Source organism: Schistocerca americana, chromosome 8, assembly GCF_021461395.2.
Source record: "Schistocerca americana isolate TAMUIC-IGC-003095 chromosome 8, iqSchAmer2.1, whole genome shotgun sequence".
NCBI classification, from domain to species: domain Eukaryota; kingdom Metazoa; phylum Arthropoda; class Insecta; order Orthoptera; family Acrididae; genus Schistocerca; species Schistocerca americana.
In genome coordinates this window covers 229,865,495-229,878,951 of record NC_060126.1, presented here as the reverse complement: position 1 = coordinate 229,878,951, position 13,457 = coordinate 229,865,495, and the positions used below count along the sequence as shown (strand labels likewise).

Below are 13,457 nucleotides of genomic sequence, written 5' to 3'. Positions count from 1 at the left end.
TCTGAGGTCATCAGTCCCCTAGAACAGAATTACTTAAAACTAACTAAGCTAAGGACATCACACACATCCATGCCCGAGGCAGGATTCCAACCTGCGGCCGTAGCGGTCGTGCGGTTCCAGACTGTAGCGCCTAGAACCGCTCGGCCACTTCGGCCGGCAGTTTGTAAGAAGGCGAGAATGAGTTTCCCCGAGCTCGTTACGAAGACCGCCAACGGCCTTGCCGCAGTGGTAACACCGGTTCCTGTCAGATCACCAAATTTAAGCGCTGTCGGGCTGGGCTAGCACTTAGATGGGTGACCACGCGGTCTGCCGAGCGCTGTTGGCAATTGGGGTGCGTGCACTCAGACCTTGTGAGGCAAACTGAGGATCTACTTTATTGAGAGGTAGCGGCTCCGGTCTCGTAAACTGACATACAGGAGAGCCGTGTGCTGACTACATGCCCCTTCACATCCGCATCTAGTGATGCCTGTGCGTGAGGATGACACGGCGGTGGGTCGGTACCGTTGGGCCTTCATGGCCTATTCGGGCCGAGTTTAGTTTAGTTTCGTTATGAAGACGCCGGGATCATCAGCGGCCGAAATGTTTAGGGAAGCCGTTGGAAGTTCGAGAAGTTATGAGGCACGTCGAATCTGCCAGCTCCGACACAAAGCCAGCATTGAACTTCATCAGCAAATTCAAGATGCTCGTAGATTATCTGCCGTAACATGTTTTTAATTGTGACGAGATGGGTCTGCTCTGGAAAAAGGCGCTGAAGCGTACCTTTATAACAGCAGAGGAGAATGCATTTCCTGGTCACAAGCCAATAAAGACTGTCTCACCCTGCTATACTGTGCAAATCTTTACCATTCAGAAACTACACGATCCTTCAAGAACTGTAAAGCCCAGAAGAGCAGGTTAAGTGTGATGTGGAGGTCCAACAACAAGGCTTGCGTGACACGTGATCCTTTTTTCTGGCTGGATCAATGAAGTGTTTGGTCCTTCGGTGAAAAAATATTTGCTTGAGATGAATCTGCCACTGCATGTCTCGCTTGCTATGGACAACGCTCCTGCCCATTCTCCAGTCCTACAAGACCGCCTCCTTGAAGAATTTCAATTCATCGAGATCCAATATCTGCCTCCCAACACCACTCCATTACTCCAGCATAAGGACCAGCACATTATTTGTAACTTTAAAAAGCCCTGCACTGAAGCACTCTTTGATAATTGCTAAGAGTTTTGGAAACATCACTTCAACATCGATGCCTGCGTCACGATGATCGAAAAGGAGCGTGAAGGGGTCATTGAGGGAACTCTCACTTCCGCTTGGAAGGAGTGAATGATCGGATGTGCTCTGGGTTGATTCAATACCTACGGAGCCTAGAGTCAACGAGATTGTGTCTTTAGAAAAGAACATGGGACTAGATGTGGATAACAATGATATCGATAAAGTTGTGGAATATCACAACCAACAAATGACCGCTGAAGACCTTATGGAAATGCAGTGTGTTTCACAGCTGGAAATTGTGGAGAGGAGTTTTTCAGAGGAGGAGGAGGAGGAGGAGGCGACAGCAATGCAGCAGTCTTTTGAAGCAATAAGACAAAAGCTGAAAGCATAGGAATCGGTTGCATCGTGCATTGAAAATCACCACCTCAATAAAGCAGTGGCTATACGAGCTACAAATTAGTTTGATGATTATGCTGTGTCGCATTTTCGCCAAGTGTAAAGCGCCGGCAGAAACAAATGATTATAGATAGAGTACTGGTAAAAAAGAATTAGTTACTTATCGTGAATAAAAAAGTACATAATACTGTATGTATAATTTTCTTTGAATAAATGGCATGAATATGATAAATCTCGTAGTACCTTTTCTGCATGGAACACATTATATTATTTGACAGGAATTTTATTTGTTTCGCTTAGCGAGTGTTTCGCACTATGAGTAAGACCCGAATGAATTACGCTCGCTATGCGAGATTCCACCGTAGTTGCGTTCAAGAAAACATATTTCAGACAGGGTATGTTCTTGTGTCTAGACCGTGTCAATCCACTCTCTCGGAGCCACATTCGTGTCACGCGCATTCCTCGCAATTGCGGGCGGTAATTTCTCAAGGAGAGCACAAGCAGATAAATCCAGTGAACGTGGAGGTCACGCGCCATCTTGGAACCACTCTGTTACTGAAACGTGCTTACCCAGAACGTGAGCGACGCGGGGTAGCTCTTATTACTTTGGTGAAACGAGATGGAAACAGATCATAATTTCTCACAAAATAAAATTCAGAACTGGTGAGAACCCGCGGTTATTAATCACCAAATATTCAAATGCTGAAACTTTGTACTAGATGACTAATACCTACAGCCTAGTTAACTGAGACGTCGCGGCTACGACATTCCTTTATGGAGGGAGGAGTATCAGCTGTCCTCCCCTGCCATTCGTTGTGTAGACCAAAGAAGCTCCACACTATATTGACGTCATATAGCCCAGTGACTACACGTCTGTTGCTTCATGTAATGTTAGCCCGCTTGGAATCAAGCATGTTGCAATCCACACTGACATCGTACGATTCGCAGCCAATGTCTGGGAACTCAAACTGAGAGACAACCGATATAAGGCGTACACAGAGGACTACGCTGCTGAGGCTCACAGGAGTCTTTGCGACAAAACCTAGGCGTGTGTCCATAAGGTAATACTGTTAGATAGACAGGTTCTCTTTGCTGGCTTCATAAAGGGAATCTTTGAGGAGTGCCGGCCGCTGTGGCCGAGCGGTTCTAGGCGCTCCAGTCCGGAACCGCGCTGCTGCTACGTTTGCAAGTTCGAATTCTGCATCGGGCATGGATGTGTGTGATGTCTTTAGGTTAGTTAGGTTTAAGTAGTTCTAAGTCTAGGGGACTGATGACCTTAGTGCTTAGAACCATTTGAACCTTTCCGAAGTGGGAGAAATTATCGGACAGCAAAAAAACCAGACTAGAACTAAATAAAATTCACAACAGGAAAGTGCCTGAGTGGCAAAGAGACTGGGGCAATATCACAACAGGTCGCAGAGCATGTTACATACTAGCGGAAAAGTGCTCCTATCGGAGCAAAAAGAAAAAAAAAAAATGCGAATACGCTCCTGGAAATGGAAAAAAGAACACATGGACACCGGTGTGTCAGACCCACCATACTTGCTCCGGACACTGCGAGAGGGCTGTACAAGCAATGATCACACGCACGGCACAGCGGACACACCAGGAACCGCGGTGTTGGCCGTCGAATGGCGCTAGCTGCGCAGCATTTGTGCACCGCCGCCGTTAGTGTCAGCCAGTTTGCCGTGGCATACGGAGCTCCATCGCAGTCTTTAACACTGGTAGCATGCCGCGACAGCGTGGACGTGAACCGTATGTGCAGTTGACGGACTTTGAGCGAGGGCGTATAGTGGGCATGCGGGAGGCCGGGTGGACGTACCGCCGAATTGCTCAACACGTGGGGCGTGAGGTCTCCACAGTACATCGATGTTGTCGCCAGTGGTCGGCGGAAGGTGCACGTGCCCGTCGACCTGGGACCAGATCGCAGCGACGCACGGATGCACGCCAAGACCGTAGGATCCTACGCAGTGCCGTAGGGGACCGCACCGCCACTTCCCAGCAAATTAGGGACACTGTTGCTCCTGGGGTATCGGCGAGGACCATTCGCAACCGTCTCCATGAAGCTGGGCTACGGTCCCGCACACCGTTAGGCCGTCTTCCGCTCACGCCCCAACATCGTGCAGCCCGCCTCCAGTGGTGTAGCGACAGGCGTGAATGGAGGGACGAATGGAGACGTGTCGTCTTCAGCGATGAGAGTCGCTTCTGCCTAGGTGCCAATGATGGTCGTATGCGTGTTTGGCGCCGTGCAGGTGAGCGCCACAATCAGGACTGCATACGACCGAGGCACACAGGGCCAACACCCGGCATCATGGTGTGGGGAGCGATCTCCTACACTGGCCGTACACCACTGGTGATCGTCGAGGGGACACTGAATAGTGCACGGTACATCCAAACCGTCATCGAACCCATCGTTCTACCATTCCTAGACCGGCAAGGGAACTTGCTGTTCCAACAGGACAATGCACGTCCGCATGTATCCCGTGCCACCCAACGTGCTCTAGAAGGTGTAAGTCAACTACCCTCGCCAGCAAGATCTCCGGATCTGTCCCCCATTGAGCATGTTTGGGACTGGATGAAGCGTCGTCTCACGCGGTCTGCACGTCCAGCACGAACGCTGGTCCAACTGAGGCGCCAGGTGGAAATGGCATGGCAAGCCGTTCCACAGGACTACGTCCAGCATCTGTACGATCGTCTCCATGGGAGAATAGCAGCCTGCATTGCTGCGAAAGGTGGATATACACTGTACTAGTGCCGACATTGTGCATGCTCTGTTGCCTGTGTCTATGTGCCTGTGGTTCTGTCAGTGTGATCATGTGATGTATCTGACCCCAGGAATGTGTCAATAAAGTTTCCCCTTCCTGGGACAATGAATTCACGGTGTTCTTATTTCAATTTCCAGGAGTGTATGTTCCTGTTTATTTAAAAAATTGACTGAAAAGTAGGGTGCCTCATAATACCTTCCTCAGTACCTTTACAAATTTTCCCAAAATTTTGGCAAGCGGACGTATTCGCGCTTTTTTTTTTAAATGTACATCTCTCCTCAAAATCCCAAAAGTTCCCGTAACACTGTAACTCACTCACACCCTCGGGTCCATCGCTCAAGTCGCTCACACCCCTACACTACAACTTGCCCATTCTCTCACTCATTCAGCCCAAGTCATTGTCGTTATCTCCTTGTGTGCCTCTGTCACTGCCACACAGTCGCAGTCTCCTTCGATCTGTCCTACTACTACTGTCTCCTTGCTGCCGTCTCTTGCCACTGTCACCATCTCTCTCTTCCTCGTTGTAATAGTCATAGACTGTCTCTCATGATCACTGGCTCTCACCCACTTCCAATTTTCCCCTTCTCTTCATTCCTCTTCCACTGTCACTATCACCTTCGCTCTTTTCCTAGCATTGTTCTGTCACAGACAATGTTCCACTGCCAGTCCGTCCCTCCTTTTCTCTGACATTGCCAGTGGTCTCCTTCGCTGTTTCTATACCACAAAGACTGACTGCTGTCATCCAGTATTTGTTAGTTTTCTGTCTCTTTCCCACTGCTACTGTTTCTTTTTTTTCTAGCATAAAAAAGCGCGAATGTGTTAGCATTCCAAAATTATTGGGAAAATTTTTAGAGGTGTTGAGGTATCCCACTTTTCAGTCAGAGCCATTTTTAAACATGACGATATTCGCCTTTTTGTTCTCTGATAGAAACATTTTTCCGCTGCTTCTCTTCTTTTTCCGCTACTGTAAAGAATGTCACTCATATGAAAAGAACTGCACTGCTCAGTAAAATTTTGATAGTTTACTGATTTTATGCCTAATACCGGGTTTTAAATCCACAAAAATTTTTATGTGCTTCAGTATTACAGCATGGGGTTCTTAGAACTCTTCTAATGTTACAGTATATTTATCTGTACTATAAACTTTATAAACTTCGTTTTCCTCTCACATCGGATTTTATTTGTACAAAAAGGGTAGCTTTGAAACTCTGCATATCGGCAGCGGATAAAGGTATCAAGAAAATTTTCAAGGTTGTTCGGGAATATTGTGTAATGAATGTATCGTAATAATTACAGCTGTTTGCTAAACCGTCTTGGAAGCCACGGCTACGTTGTGGGACCCAGAAACAATGTTTTTCGGTTGTTGTTCACGAAGGAAAAAGATTTTTGAAAAAGAGAAGATGACACTTTAAGACAAATAGTTAGAGAATATACTGTTAAAATTTGAGCAATTTTCAGCGGTTAGTTGTTTACGAGTAGATATTCGCTGCTGACGGCGAAAAACAAGGTGAAATAGATTTTGTTCGGGTTTAGTCAGGAAACGTCCATGAACTAAATGGAAACTCTGGCAGCGCTGTGTAGCGCTTTGCATTGGATCTCTGACTGCGCTTTCTTTGTAAGAGATCTGTGGCTGGTTGGACTCTTTGTTAGAAGTTAATTGCCAGTAGTGTTGGACAGTTGGAAGTTGGTCGCCAGCAGTGATGGAAGTACTTATAGCGTCCCCAGTGCTATATTACGAAAAGACTTTTCCAAATTTCCAAAATTGTATCCTGTAAAAGCTTCAACGGCCACACCCCTCATTCAGAAATTACGAACAGATTATTTTGTTAATGTTGGCAAACCACAGATCATATTATCCGATAATGCCACCTATCTTACTGGTCTCAAATGGAAAACGTTTCTACAAGATCAAGGTATTAAACACATTTTTGTAGCTCGATTTCACCCGGAGAGCAGTCTTGTAGAGCGTACCTTTAAAGAGTTGAACAGGTTCATGAGAACTTACATTCCGAATCGCCACACCACGTGGGCAGAATACGTTTCGACTTTTGAGGAACTCCACAATAGATTGCCACATTCAGCCACCGGCTATACTCCACTAGAAGTCATGTTTGTAAAGAATGAAACCGACAGCTGGCTGTCACCAGTACCAACTGTACCACGAAAAGTTGTACCTCACGAACAAATTATAGCTGAGACTTTAAATAACCTAACGAGGTGCGCGGAGCGCCGAAAGGAGAAGCATGACAAGAAAATAAAGAAGGTAACAGTGTATCAACCAGGTGACTTGGTGCTAATAAGGACTCATCCCAAGTCATCTCCGTTAGCGAAAAAGAATAAGAAATGGCAACCGGTGTGTGCCGGGCCCTACAAAATCATAGACATACCACATGGATGTAGCTATTTGTTGGGTGACGTAGAATCGGAAGAGATCAAAGAACTCTATCCATACAAAGACTTAAAGAAGTTCGCTCAGTAGAGCAACGTTTACATATATGATTAGATTAGATTAATACTAGTTCCATGGATCATGAATACGATATTTCGTAATGATGTGGAACGAGTCGAATTTTCCAATACATGACATAATTAGGTTAATTTAACAACATACTTAAGTTAATATAACAACTTTATTTTTTTGTGTTTTTTTGTTTTTCTTTATTTTTTATTTTTATTTTCATTTTATTTTTATTTTTTTAATATTTTTGTTTTGTTTTTTTTCTTTTTTTTCTTAATTTATATCTAAAAATTCCTCTATGGAGTAGAAAGAGTTGTCATTCAGAAAATCTTTTAATTTCTTCTTAAATACTTGTTGGTTATCTGTCAGATTTTTGATACTATTTGGTAAGTGACCAAAGACTTTAGTGCCAGTATAATTCACCCCTTTCTGTGCCAAAGTTAGATTTAATCTTCAATAGTGAAGATCGTCCTTTCTCCTAGTATTGTAGTTATGCACACTGCTATTACTTTTGAACTGGGTTTGGTTGTTAATAACAAATTTCATAAGAGAGTATATATACTGAGAAGCTACTGTGAATATCCCTAGATCCTTAAATAAATGTCTGCAGGATGATCTTGGGTGGACTCCAGCTATTATTCTGATTACACGCTTTTGTGCAATAAATACTTTATTGCTCAATGATGAATTACCCCAAAATATGATGCCATATGAAAGCAATGAGTGAAAATAGGTGTAGTAAGCTAATTTACTAAGATGTTTATCACCAAAATTTGCAATGACCCTTATTGCATAAGTGGCTGAACTCAAACGTTTCAGCAGATCATCAATGTGTTTCTTCCAATTTAATCTCTCATCAATGGACGTACCTAAAAATTTGGAATATTCTACCTTAGCTACATGCTTCTGATTAAGGTGTATATTTATTAATGGCGTCATACCATTCACTGTACAGAACTGTATGTACTGTGTCTTATCAAAATTCAGAGAGAGTCCGTTTACAAGGAACCACTTAGTAATTTTCTGAAAGACAGTATTGACAATTTCATCAGTTAATTCTTGTCTCTCAGGTGTGATTACATTACTTGTATCATCAGCAAAGCGAACTAACTTTGCCTCTTCATGAATATAGAATGGCAAGTCATTAATATATAATAAGAACAACAAAGGACCCAAGACTGACCCTTGTGGAACCCCATTCTTGATAGTTCCCCAGTTTGAGGAATGTGCTGATCTTTGCATGTTACGAGAACTACTTATTTCAACTTTCTGCACTCTTCCAGTTAGGTACGAATTAAACCATTTGTGCACTGTCCCACTCATGCCACAATACTTGAGCTTGTCTAGCAGAATTTCATGATTTACACAATCAAAAGCCTTTGAGAGATCACAAAAAATCCCAATGGGTGGTGTTCGGTTATTCAGATCATTCAAAATTTGACTGGTGAAAGCATATATGGCATTTTCTGTTGAAAAACCTTTCTGGAAACCAAACTGACATTTTGTTAGTACTTCATTTTTACAGATATGTCAAGCTACTCTTGAATACATTACTTTCTCAAAAATTTTGGATAAAGCTGTTAGAAGGGAGATTGGACGGTAATTGTTGACATCAGATCTATCCCCCTTTTTATGCAAAGGTATAACAATAACATATTTCAGTCTATCAGGGAAATTGCCCTGTTCCAGAGAGCTATTACACAGGTGGCTGAGAATCTTACTTATCTGTTGAGAACAAGCTTTTAGTATTTTGCTGGAAATGCCATCAATTCCATGTGAGTTTTTGCTTTTAAGCAAGTTTATTATTTTCCTAATTTCAGAGGGAGAAGTGTGTGAGATTTCAATTGTATCAAATTGCATAGGTATGGCCTCTTCCATTAACAGCCTAGCATCTTCTAATGAACACCTGGATCCTACTATATCCACAACATTTAGAAAATGATTATTAAAAATATTTTCAACTTCTGACTTTTTGTTCGTAAAGTTTTCATTCAATCTGATGGTAATACTGTCTTCCTCTGCTCTTGGTTGACCTGTTTCTCTTTTAATAATATTCCAAATTGTTTTAATTTTATTATCAGAGTTGCTGATTTCAGACTTGATACACATACTCCTGGATTTTTTAATAACTTTTCTTAGTATAACACAGTAGTTTTTATAATTTTTGATAGTTTCTGGGTCACTACTCTTCTTGCTGTCACATACATTTCCCTTTTCCGCTTACAAGATATTTTTATACCCTTAGTAAGCCATGGTTTGTTACAAGGTTTCTTACGAGTATATTTAACTATTTTCTTGGGGAAGCAGTTTTCAAATGCATGTACAAAAATGTCATGAAATAAATTATATTTTAAATTGGCATCAGGTTCACGGTACACCTCATCCCAGTCTAACTGCTGTAGGCTTTCCCTGAAATTTGCAATTGTTAAATCGTTGACTGAACATACTACTTTGGAGGACTGTTTAGTATTGCTGAATGGAGCTATGTCATATATTGTAACTAGCTGTGCACCATGATCAGAAAGACCATTCTCAACAGGCTGAGCATTTATCTGGTGAAACTTATCTTGGTCTATAAAGAAGTTATCTTTCAGTGAGCTGCTATCCTTTACCACCCGAGTAGGAAAATCAATAACGGGTGTCAAATTGAAAGAACCGAGTAATACTTCAAGGTCGTTTTTCCTATTACCCTCTTTCAGAGAATCTACATTGAAGTCCCCACAAATAATAATTTGCTTCCCCCTGTCTGACAGATAGCACAACAAGGAGTCCAAATTTTTCAGAAATAGATGAAAATTTCCTGATGGGGACCTATATACAGTTACAATTATAAATGTGCCTTTATTTAATTTAAGCTCATAGGCACATGCTTCTATATGTTTCTCTACACAAAACTTTTTCGTTTCTATACTTTTTGCACAATGATAACTTTTGACATATATGGCAACTCCTCCTTTCTCCATATTTTCTCTCATTACATGTGCAGAGAGCTTATAACCACTTACATTTACCTTATCCATATCAGTAACAATGTGATGCTCAGACAGGCATAGTATATCTATTTCATTCTCAGCTTCTAAATCTTCTAAACAAACCAGAAGCTCATCTACTTTATTCTTTAAACTCCCAATATTTTGATGAAATATACTTACATTATTTTTAATTATACTTTTATTAGAACCTTTCCTTATTCTAACATTTGCAGTACTCTCCTGTCTGAGTTTCTCATTGTACTTAGGCCTAGTTCCTATACCAGTGGTCACATGGTGTTCAGAGAGGCAGATTATGTCAACTGGGTTGGGTGACTTTAATTCATCAATGCAATTACCTAGGACTGAGATACAACTTGGTGGAGATAAAATTTCTGGTGATTGGTGAAAATTTTTAATTGATAGCTGTGATTGGTGATCCAATGTGCTAGAATTGTGCTGTATAATTTCTTTCCTAAACTGAAGATTTGTTTCAATCCTGACCTCTCGTAGAACTTGACATCTTTCTGTCTTACCTATCCTAAAAAAGGTGCTGCTCCAACACCTGTAACCACTGGTATTTTACCATTCATGGCAGGTTAAGTTTATAGTGTATTTTTTTCTGTGAGTAAATGTTCAGACGTTAGCGTAACATTTAAAGACAGTGAGGCACACAAGATTAGTGTGATTCAATTTTGTAGATGTTAAGGAATAACAGTATTTTTAAGCAATTGCATTTTGAAAGAAAAAATGAACGTAGGTTTAAGAATATTTTACAAATTTCATGTTTAAAAATGCTTTAAAAATATTTTAAAAAATTCAACTGCATTTAATGATGAAAGAATTTTACATTGGTGTGTCATGAATATTTTTGAACTGTAGTAGTAATGAAACTTATGAAATTCAATATTATTGTGTATATGTTGTTCCATGTATTTGTGTCTATACCGATCTTGAAATATGTTCAATCATAATTTACTAAACAACATGAGTGCAGGGTGTACATCACCCAAGGTACGTGTTGTGGACAAGGTACAAAGCAAATCAGTAAACGCGACTACCGCTAAGCACTGTTAAAATATATTGCCATCTGCTAAGCAGAGATTTGCACGAATTTATCGTGTAAACAAAAGTCGCAAATCTAACACTAATCTAGGAACTTGCACGCTAGGCCTAGATTATAAAATGTGTACAATAATGCGAGAGGCAAAGTTTTGTAAAGTCGAGCCTGGCTCTGGAGGGCAAGTACGCAATGAGTGGGCAGACATGACATGGGGACTTACCTCAGATGAGACGGAAATACAATTGTATAGTCAAAAAATCTGAAGGCAAGTACGACTCTAAGTGGAAAATGAAAAGAGATAATTAGTGCGAGAGACTGGTAAAATCCAGCACGAGCCAAAGTCCAATTCAGACTGAATGAAATACATTAGTGTTTGTGAACTAATCGAAACAGTTACTTCAAGCAGTGTGAAAAACTGTGAAGGTGAAACTGTGATACGGACAGTGAAGTGCTAGTATTGAACGTTCAACAGCGGTAAGGACGCCAAACGCCAATATTACGCACGAAAAACTGTGAATTTGCTTATAAATGCGAACTGTTAACGTGAAGTGAACCCACAGTCAATATTTTTGGGACAGACTGTAATTTCAGTGAGTACAATAATGCGAGATTGGAATGCGATGCGTTGACTGTTGCAAAAAAGCGACCGCAGAAACGGCGAATGTTTGTGCTATGCTCGTACTGGGACACTCACCAGTGCCTGCGAGTGCGGCGAAAACATAAATAATTTTATCAAGACAAAAACTGACGTGTAATGGAAACAGTGGCGCATGAAAACTTCATTCACGGGAGAAGATCCATGTCATGTATTCTGCAAGATAGTGCTACCTTGACACTCGGAAACTGGTGAAAACTTAACAACAACTGCCGCACTAATAAATGCTTCTTTCCCACTAGCGTAACCATCTGCAGCAGGAAACAAATATTACCTTGGTTGTGTGTATGTTTCATGTACTACGTCGGAGATGCGTAGCAGAGCTGACTCCTGCCAACAATCGCGGGAGGCGAACGAATATCATCCCACTCCGCCACGCCCGGGCGAGACAGAAGAGCATCGCCAACCGTGCAGCCTATCAGCTGATTCTGACGTTCCACGACGGCGAGAGACGTTGGCGTGGAGCTGGCGTTGACCTCTCCGCAGCCGCCGCGAACGCCGAGCACCGAACACACCAACCGGCGCCGTCGCGAGCTAAACGTCGCAGCGTAGATCATCGACGACGCCGCAATCAATTGTTATAATCACCTCATTTCTTTGCATAGAGCAACGAAAAATTGTTGACAAAGTGTGCACATCCTGTACTCCAATGACATCCCAAAAAAAAAAAAAAAAAAATTAAGTGAAAGTAACCAAAGCAGTTATTCTGTCGCTCCGCCGAGGTTTTCCCCAGAGTTTCCCTACGGCCGTGCCAAATGGGGAGCGAACAGTTGACACCCCTGGGACTTCAAGTACTGCAGACTAACTCGTGATTGTATACCTTGAACACTGCAAAAGTTGCAACCCTAAGAAGAAGCAGCCAAAATGAAACTAATTGTGTTCTATGTCCTTTTCTTTTGTACATGACTGTATACGTAACCAATTGTATATTACATTGTTATGTAGATAACTTCATCTGTATTACACTTTGTGTGCAACACACCTCAGTAATTACAACGGTTTAAACATACGATATGACATATGTAGACTGTGAAAGAAAAATCTGCGTGTGGACACTGTGAACATGAAAGAGGAAATATTTATGTCAAAAAACACTAACATTTTTTATGACATAAACATTTCGGGGGGCAATATAGCGTCCCCAGTGCTATATTAGGAAAAGACTTAAAAAAACAGTATTTATAAAGAAGAGACATTTAAAAATTGAAAGATGTATTTTTATCATGTAGCCGTAAAACAATAATTTCTCTGTCTAAGTTTCGAATGGAAAGAAATATAACAAAGTGATCTAAAGAGACGACAAGATACGCTCTTTTGTTAAGTTTTTAGTCGTCTTCACTTCTTCTCTTGTCTTGGTTGTGTGTAGACGGACATCTTGCGAGTGCTGGCAAATGTAAGCATATTTGTATGAGTTAAGCAGATAACATATTGATTTAATATTATTGTGCACTTTTACACTCCTGGAAATTGATATAAGAACACCGTGAATTCATTGTCCCAGGAAGGGGAAACTTTATTGACACATTCCTGGGGTCAGATACATCACATGATCACACTGACACAACCACAGGCACATAGACACAGGCAACAGTGCATGCACAATGTCGGCACTAGTACAGTGTATATCCACCTTTCGCAGCAATGCAGGCTGCTATTCTCCCATGGAGACGATCGTAGAGATGCTGGATGTAGTCCTGTGGAACGGCTTGCCATGCCATTTCCACCTGGCGCCTCAGTTGGACCAGCGTTCGTGCTGGACGTGCAGACCGCGTGAGACGACGCTTTATCCAGTCCCAAACATGCTCAATGGGGGACAGATCCGGAGATCTTGCTGGCCAGGGTAGTTGACTTACACCTTCTAGAGCACGTTGGGTGGCACGGGATACGTGCGGACGTGCATTGTCCTGTTGGAACAGCAAGTTCCCTTGCCGGTCTAGGAATGGTAGA

The 13,457-nt window shown here is 42.0% G+C and overlaps 1 pseudogene; it reads left to right on the top strand.

Annotated features, from left to right (window-relative positions):
- Nucleotides 1-207: 207 nt before the first annotated feature.
- Nucleotides 208-325, top strand: LOC124546392 (annotated as a pseudogene).
- Nucleotides 326-13,457: the final 13,132 nt, after the last annotated feature.